The sequence below is a fragment of the Rhagoletis pomonella genome, unplaced genomic scaffold (genome assembly GCF_013731165.1).
Source record: "Rhagoletis pomonella isolate Grant_MI unplaced genomic scaffold, Rhpom_1.0 Rhpom_scaffold_00001, whole genome shotgun sequence".
NCBI lineage: Eukaryota > Metazoa > Arthropoda > Insecta > Diptera > Tephritidae > Rhagoletis > Rhagoletis pomonella.
In genome coordinates, this window is record NW_023458555.1 from 70,825,325 (window position 1) to 70,834,539 (window position 9,215).

A 9,215-nucleotide genomic window follows, 5' to 3' on the forward strand; every position below is an offset into this window, starting at 1 on the left:
AACTGCTGGCAAATGTAAATAAGGACTAAAATTTAAAAACTAATTAATACAACTAAAGTAAAATCTGTGGAAAACTAACAATAAAATACTTTTTTTCGCAAAATCTATAAAGGACCCTTTAATTGCGCAAAAAACCTGGGTAACAGTTATTCGTCGCCACGCTGTAATATATTAGCCTAACCTGCAGGTGTAAACTAAAAGTAATGCGAGTGGTTTTGAATCGGGTAACTTATATCGTATTTCTTACAAAATATTTGATAGCGAAAGGTTAAAGTTTCAACGTATGCTTACACACATCTTAAATATGCATGTATGCATTTTTCTTATTTGTTTAAGAAATTCAAGTGGTTGTAAAATTCAAAATTTGCCGAAAATTGTTATATTAACACCGTCGATTTCAGTTACAAGGTAAGGACCTTGGTATATGCTGTCGTGTTTGTCACGGGGCTCTTTTTGAATCAAAACCATGTCGTCTTTATTAATAGATATTGGACGTGCATCTGTATCGTATAACTGTTTATCCCGGACCTTATGTTTGGTGATAAGCTCTTTTGCCAAAATAATTTGCAACGTTGTAAATGGGATCAATTCTTTCTTTTTTCAATTCGTGAGGTAAAGTCGGTGTTTTCCCGAAAACTAGTTCGAATGGAGTAAATTTGTTATCAAAAACAGTATTAGGCGTTGTATTATGCAAAAAGGTGAAATACTTAAGATAAGTGTCCCAGTCTGAAATAGTCTCATTTAGGTATACACGTATGTACTCATTAAAAACGCGATGGTTTCGTTCAATTGTGCCTATGTTTCGTGATGGTGTGCTGTCGAAAAGTTATGATTAATTTTTAAAAGTTTTGTTAGTTCCGAAAATATTTCGTTTTTATATTCAGTCCCTATGTCTGATCTGATGGAATTCATTATGCCGTATACTAGTATACAAGTTTCAAAAATGGCAGAAGCAATAGTTTTGGCGCTTTTATCTGGAACAGCAACAGTTACCAGTAAACAGAGCTGTGAAACTGAGAAATCATTTAAAATTTTAATCATGAAATATTTATAAGTAGGATTTCATTCTTTTTTCTTTTGTCTGGAAGTGTGGTTTACATTTGTTTCAATCTATAATCATTAAAAAAAAATAATTGATTTCACACAGCAAGGTGTTAAATACCTGAATGAAAAACTGAGAATGCTGAAGTAACCAGAATTCAATACTGAATTAGCTTCCAGATGAATTAACACTTTGCTATGTGTGCATTCTCTAATTCAGTTCCAATCAACTTTTATACACTAAGAAAAATATGTAAGTTTAGATGATGGAATAATGAGGTATATGAACTTTAAAACGATATTGACATAGTGTCGCGTATCAATGCACAGCGGTCACGCGGGCTAAGCCATGTCTTACGAATGAATGATTATGCTTGGACTCCTCTACGCATGAAACGCAGCTTGATTCACATGAAAATATTGTACAAATTTATAGTTTTGGTTGTTTAAAAACTGAGTGCCAAATGTTCCAAGACAATTAGTATCTATAATTTTTTCTTTAAAAGATTGGTAAACATGCAGAACATGAAATAATCAAGCATAGCAACCATCGAATGATAGCAGCTTTTACCATTCAGTCCATGGTTTATCCACATACATATAATGTCCTTTTTTAAAATACATATGGGTATTTCCTGGGTTACGGACGCGACATGCGTACGACTTTAAAGTTAAATAAATCATACGAAAACTGAAGTCCCTTGTAAAAAAAATTTGGTGTTGTGTAGCTTTTATACCGTCCTTTGTTTGACAAAAAACTAGGTGCACTTGGAACACTGAAGTCGAGAAAATCGATGAAAAGTAGGGCATAACGGACGCGACAAAAACAGAAGTGATTTCAGAGTACATGTTAAAACTAAGCAAAACTCAGCGAATCGTGTAAGGTTTTCCTTTATTAAACATTCTTTAAATAAAGTCTAATTATGGACCGTCTCAACCAATTCATTTTTAATCAGAAGCAATTTGTTGTTGATTTAATTTTGAATTAAAATCTGGTAACGGACGCGACATGTCGGACGCGACAGATTTTCCCCCCATACAATATTTTTACTAGTAACACATACTAGATTTAATTTTTTATTTAATTTTTTTAGTTCTTCCCTCCACAGTTTCCCGTTTTCAAAACCTCTTTTCGCCATCTGAATACGAAATATAAAGTTATAAAGCCGTTTCAATTCATTTACTTGCATTTTCGGTTTACCTTTTTTGGGAAATGCCCATATGTGCCCATTTTCGCGCGGCCACCCTTTATGATCAGTTTTTATTTGTAAAAAACGATATTTTCATTTGCTACTTCACATGTATGAGCGCCTGGTATTGAGAAATAAAAATATCTCTTTATACAAATAAAAATTTAGTTCGTTACATAAAATCCACCGCAAGTTTCCTTCAAAAACATGCAGTTGGTTTTAAAAAGCATTGACAGAATATCAAAAGCTGGTACGTACTTTTGGTCATAGGTAAAGCTTTACCAAATTGTAGCAGTGGCAGAAAAGCAGAAGTAAAACGACAATTTTCTCCTATAAAGATTTTCTTCTAGTGTCAAGGCATATTTTTTCAGTGTAGTACTGAATGATCAAAAATGTTAGCATTCAACCAAAATTTACAACCACGATGATTGGGAATACTTTTGTTACATTCACATTCTATACTGAATGGAACTCAGCCATTCAATAACACATTACGTTTGTTTTTGTTTCAAAATAATTCAAGCCACTCAGGAATGAGGTTTTTTTTATACAACCAAACAATCCAAATTGTGAAACGAATGCCAAGTGAATGCAGATCCTACTGATTCAATCATTTTACAGTTCTGTAAGATATTTTGTCAGTGTGTGTTGATTCTGGCAAGGGTCCTATTGTGTCAATTATCACTATTTCAAAAGGTTTGTTAGGTGTTGGCGTTAAAACAAGGTTTTCTTTTATTTTAGGTTTTACCTTGTTTACGTATGTATGTATGCATAAAATGGCACTCAAAATTTTCGAAAAAGTTTTTAAATTTGCACGCGAACGTATTAAAAAGTATATAAATTGTAGCGAAATTCCGCAAAAGATCAAAAGTTTTTAAATTTGGACGCAAACGTATCAAAAAGTATTTAAATTTTAGTAAAACCCCGAGAAAGAGTTTAAATCGATAACTGCATGAAAATTCAAAAGGTATTCAAAAGTATACATACATACAAGGATATAAAACTTGAAATTAGCCCTAAAAGCACGCATTACTTATGCTTGTACATATGTCTGCTTAAAGTATGTATGTATGTATTTATGCAATAAAATTTAAGTTTCACGAACAGAGAAAAAGTATGTATAAATTAAAATAGAAGTATATAAAGTACATATTTGGTCGCCTCTTATTCTCCTATGTTATTGTACTGCCAACTGCTCGTTGTCGACGCTGCTGTTTTTGATGACGCCGCTACTGCTACTGCTGCTTGCAGACACGTGTCGCGCCATGGCTTAGCGGGACTTGTATATAGCGTGATTTTCACGCCGTTAGAGCGGGTTAAAATAGCAGTTTACGTTGGCTGTACAGTAGGTGTCGCGTGACGCGGCTTTGTTGCCGTTATGGCCTGCTTAGGGCTGGTTGTACAGCACGTTCACAAAATTATAGTCTTTTTTTTCTTTAAATAGTTGGGTGCGCTTTTTGACACCATCAACCAACACATCCGCGAAAAGAACTTCTTTTTTCTGGCTTCCGCCACCACAAATGCGTTTTTTTGAAAATTTGGTACCACCGCTTTTTTTTGTGATTTTTTTTTAAATTTGTCCGTTTTCCACCGTATCTGCAAGCCATTATTTTTGGTTGTAAAATTTGTTTTTTTTTTTTAATTTGGTGCGACCGCTTTTTTTGTATTTTTGAGTATTTTTATAATTTTTTTTGTAATTTTTAAGTTTTTTTCTTTCTTATAATTTCCATAATTTCCGTTAGCAATAACCGGCACCGCATTTTCCAATGCAAGTTCATTTTCGCTTTTATGTTTTTCATGCCATGTGTATCTGCATATACATACATGTGCATGCGTGTTCACGTTTTACATTTTTTGTTTTTGAAAGTTTTGTTTAACATTTTTTGCTTTTTTTTTGTTAATTTTTTTATTTTATTTTTTGTAACTAGTTTGTTTAATAGCTGCTACCACCACCGATACTTGAGTAATAAAAAAGGCTTTAATTAAATTTAACTCATTTTATTTTACTTTTTTTTGGTTATGCACTAATGCATATTTTTATATATTTTTTTTTTATATACTTTCTTGGGCTTTGCCCTTCGTTATGGCCGCGGGCCGCCATTTTCCCGGACTGGGCCACGGTCGCCATGTCGAAGTGGAATATTCCACCTCGTTATATGGGGGCATACCTGTACCTTCGCGTGGAGCTCTGGTGCTCCGCTGGCGCTGCTGCCGGCTAACGCTCACTTCTAAGGAGCCCTTGCGCTCCCACGGTGGGCAGTGCTGCTGCCTCGTTCCACGCGGAGCCCTGGTGCTCCGCCGGCGCTGATGCTGGCCAACACCTGCTTGGGGGTGCTGGCTACGCATAAAATATATGCTGGTGCTCTTGCTGGCGATTTGATCTACCTGTCGGTTGGGCGCTAGTTGGGCGTGACAATTAAAATTAAAAATTAAAACTTGACTTTGCGGTCTGAAAGTACGGGGGCGAATGCCCCCAATTTATTTTCCATTTTTGTGTTAAACCTAGCTGCTTTCTTACATACGACAGGGTCGCATTTTGATATCGTAAATTCGTTACTGTAATAGCTTTAAGGCGAATTCTTATAAGGTGATTTTTAGTAATGTGTAGGGTTGCAAATAGTATGGTTTTATCGCATTACACGTACGTACACTTCGAGGGTCAAACATCGACTCGGACCCGCCACTATGCAGCAAAAAATGTGCGCCCAAAAATGCGAGGAAAGCTTTACGTCGAAAAGCCGCAATCGCAACAGACGGTCAATGCGTTCGCTACTCGACTCTCACACCTGATCTCAGAGAGCACTCTTCAACAATTCATTAAGTACTGCGGCCGAAGAAGTAATCGGATTTCAGACAGCCCGAAAGAACAATTGGTACGTTGAGGAGTGTCAGGAAGCTGCAGACAAAAAAGATGCCGCCTACAGGACCACGCTGCGATCGGGCGCTACGCGAGCCATGTGGGACCGTTATAGACAACTGAAGAGGCAAGCGAGACGTATTTGCCGCAATAAGAAGAGAGAAGCCGAAATACGTGAGTGCGAAGAGCTTGAAATAACACTAAAACACTGGAAGCATGCCTTCCGGAGACAGCCACGTAGCTTGATGGATGGATCTTTTTATGGTTGAGCCTAGTACTGCATGCTACCATGTTCGGTCACCCTCAGTCCGTTGTCGGACATTTCGTGTCGGAGGCTGAATTTTCCGATGGAGGTTCCAAAGATCCCTTCCTAGCCCACCCTGGCATTGAAGTCGCCAAGAACGATTTTGATATTATGGTGGAGCAACGCTCGTATGTGCGCTCCAAGCTTTCATAGAAGAGAACCTTGGACGCCTCGTCCTTCTCTTCCATCGGGGCATGCGTGCAGATGAGCGAGATGTTGAAGAATCTCGCTTTGATGCGGATTGTGACTAGACGCCCGTCCACCGGGGTGAACGACAGTACTCGGCGACGGAGTCTCTCCCCCACCACAAATCCAACACCGAATTTGCGCCCCTTTCCATGGCAGTGCCCCATAGATTTTTTGCCTTGCCCCGTACAACGCATTTCTTGGATGGCGGTAATGTCAGCTTTTGCCTATACAAGTTTATCAACCAGCCGGTCAGAGGCACCTTCCCCATTAAGGGTCCGGACATTCCAAGTGCATGCCCTCAAATCGTAGTCCTTTAAACGTTTGCCGTGGTTGTCATCATAAGGGGGAGATCCCATCCGAGGCTTTGGTGTTCTTTTTCATTGCAGCCTGTTTTACGTGGCGGGTCAAACACCCAGCGCATAACCCATTGCTGGGACGGGGGTGGTTTCGCAACCGAATACACAATTATATAGCGAGCCCCTTGCTCCAAGACAGATACCCGCTTGCAGCCGCACCTTCTGGTGAACAGACGCTGCAGACCTCGGTAAGCCTTTAAACCGAATAAGTCGGAATGGCCCCACCGAAGCTCCCTCTCTTTCTGCCTTGACCAAAGGCTCCACTCGGGTTGGTTACCGCATCTCGCACATGGGTTGCTCACGTTGCCCAGAGTGCGCAAACGAGGACGCAAGAGTCGGGATTGAGTATAGCCGTGCAACTGTAACTGCATACCCAGCACAACGACTATACCCCATTGCACTCTACGTACTACATAAATATATGCGAAAACTAAATTTCTCACCCACATTCTGCAACACTCTTCGGATTGTGCTATGAATCGTAAAAATGGAAGCTGCAATCCGAATCGTATTTTTGAACTTTCGAAATTCGTAACAATGGCATGCCTAAAAACGAGCGAGTAAGAAATTTATACTTTACTAGCCAATGCCCGCTTACTTCGCGGCGCCTATTAAGAACTTTTGCGTTGGCCAATGCAAAAGAGCGTTTAAAAGCAAAAATTGGCCGCAAAGTCAAAATTTTTGGTTTAAGGTGAAGCCACTAAAGCGCAGTATCCTCCTCCCATATAGGCCAATAATAGTAACGCTGTGATACCATATAGAATACGAATCCCTTTCGGTGTCATGAGCCTTACAGATGTTCTTATTTTCACCTGTGAGATCGGCTAAATGAGTCGTGTGATCTCTTGAATATCTTTCAAATGAAGCAATTGATATACCTACGGCGATCTTTTCTTGTTAATTCGCCACTTTTACAATTCGTGGTAATATTTATGAACTGATTTCTCGGTAGATGTAAGATCGCATGATCGTGCATGAGGGCGTCAGACAAACTTCATTCATTTATACAGCTGAAAACTAAACTCGTATAACTTAAACATAGGGCCAATGCAAACCAACCACACGGGGTTTCTATAAATTTCGGCTGCAGCGCCATTCACTGGGTCCATTTTCTGCAAAACCATTGCTTACCATAAAATGAATACGTGTTATGAATTTCAACCTCAACTCCAGCGGCACTCATCGGGTCAATTTTTAAAAGTATATTTCATCATACAGGTAAATAGCTCATATTTAAATTTTGAACGAAATCCGTTAATAAATACGATTTTTATAAGTAACACTATTCCAGCACCACCTAGCGAGTTTTCTAGTAGCATGTAATAAAACCATACTAGAGTGCCAGTTACTGTCGAAATTCGACAGTTTTTCTAGTTTTAGAAGACTTGGAGAGGTTTTCTAACTTAACACGTAACAAAACTTATACGGTAAAAAATTAACTAACCGGAAAATCTTCTGCTTTGGAACTAAAACGTAACTAAATCCTTTTTATCTGAGAAGGTCCTTGGAGGGCTTCGGAGGACTTGGAATTGACCCAATACATTCAAGTTTATCGATAAATTTCAATGATTTGATACATATCGATAGTTCGATGAATTTCAAGAACACTAAAATCCGATAACTCAACAAAATTCGTTAACTCGACCAATTTCGATAACTGTGAAATTCGAGGGCTCGATAAATTTCGATAACTCAAACATGTAAATTCCTTGGATACCTTTATAAATTTTTACTTTGACAGCTCCACATTTTTCGAAAACTATCTAAACATTTTGCTAACTCGTTACACTCAGTTAACACGATAAAATTCGATAAGCAGTGATAAATCGATAAGCTTATATAACCTTGAAATTTCGATAATACGATATATTTTGAAAATTCCATATACTTCGATTCATTGGACCAACCAATTTTAGTAGATCAATAATTATGGATAACTATGTAAGTTGAAAGAACTCCACGATACATTTCGTTAAGTCTATAAATGATGATAATTCAATAAATGTCGATAACTTGATATATTTCTTTAACTTGACAAATTTCGTTAATCCCACACGTTTTTATAGCTCGATAACTAACCGTAAATTTGGACGACTAAGTTTCTGTGTCTATAAATTTCGACAACTCAATAAACATTGATCAGTGGGAATAATTCGATACGTTGCGATAACTTAATAAGCATGGATAAATTTCGATAATTATAAACTTCGATGATTCGATAGATTTCAGTAACCTTAATGGCTGATTTTATTTCGATCCCTATCGGAAAATTTGAACTCTGTTACCCTAATTCCTTTCCTTTCCTCGTCGATGTTGGTCTCCTTGGCGTGGGGATGAGGCTTAAGTGGTGACATTGGGGCCTTGAGGGGCTTCTATGTAAGCATGAACTAAGAGGGAGGCTCCGCATGAGAACCTGCGTAAGACACGAGCTTACACAGTTTCCTATGTGGAGATTACCGTACCGACGATTACTCCTGCCCTCATCCCTCCTTATTTCTCCTATCCCAACAACCCAACTCCTCCCCCCCTAATCCAGGGTGTTATGCGACACCGTGCCCATTGGATGGTTTGCAGCCAGGGGGTTTACCAGACTGGCTGTATTATAACGGCGCCTTCCTGATACTAGGCCGCCTCAGGGAGTAACGGTGGCCTTGCCGCGGCATGGGGCGCTGCCGTGGTGGGCCCCTTACATTGCTTAGACCACCGCGCCCGCCTCGTCGGGCAGGTGGTCGTACGAACAAGATGAATACAAACCTAAACAAAACAAAAACAATAACAAAAACTAAAATTTCGAGCAGCGGAGGATCGTCGGAGCCGGCATCCAAAGCTGTCTCCACCCCGGTTGGGGATTCTGAGGAGGCGAGGGCATCTCCGGCTAAGGCCACGAGTGGGGCCTGCACGGCCAGCGCCGTAGGGAAACCAGAGCTGGCTATCGACAATGCTTCGAGCAGCGGTGGGTCGAGTCGACACCCATAGCTGCCTCTGTCCCGGATGGGATTTCTGGCCCTGCAGAGGCGAAATCGCCCTGCGTTAAGGGCTTAAGCAGGGCCTTCACGGCCGGTGCCCCAGGGGGGTCGAAGCCAGCTCCTTCTTGTACTAAAGGCCACTGAATTCTGCCGGTAGTAGGTAGAGCCTGTGCGAAATCGCACGGAGCATCTGGGGGTACGGTGCGTGGCGGAATCGCCTGCACCAGCAAGGGTCTCTCGCCGCGTGTCTTTGGAGCTTCGACGACCTCGGATCGGGCACCTCAGGGAAGGCCTAAACGGCGCGCCACCGCG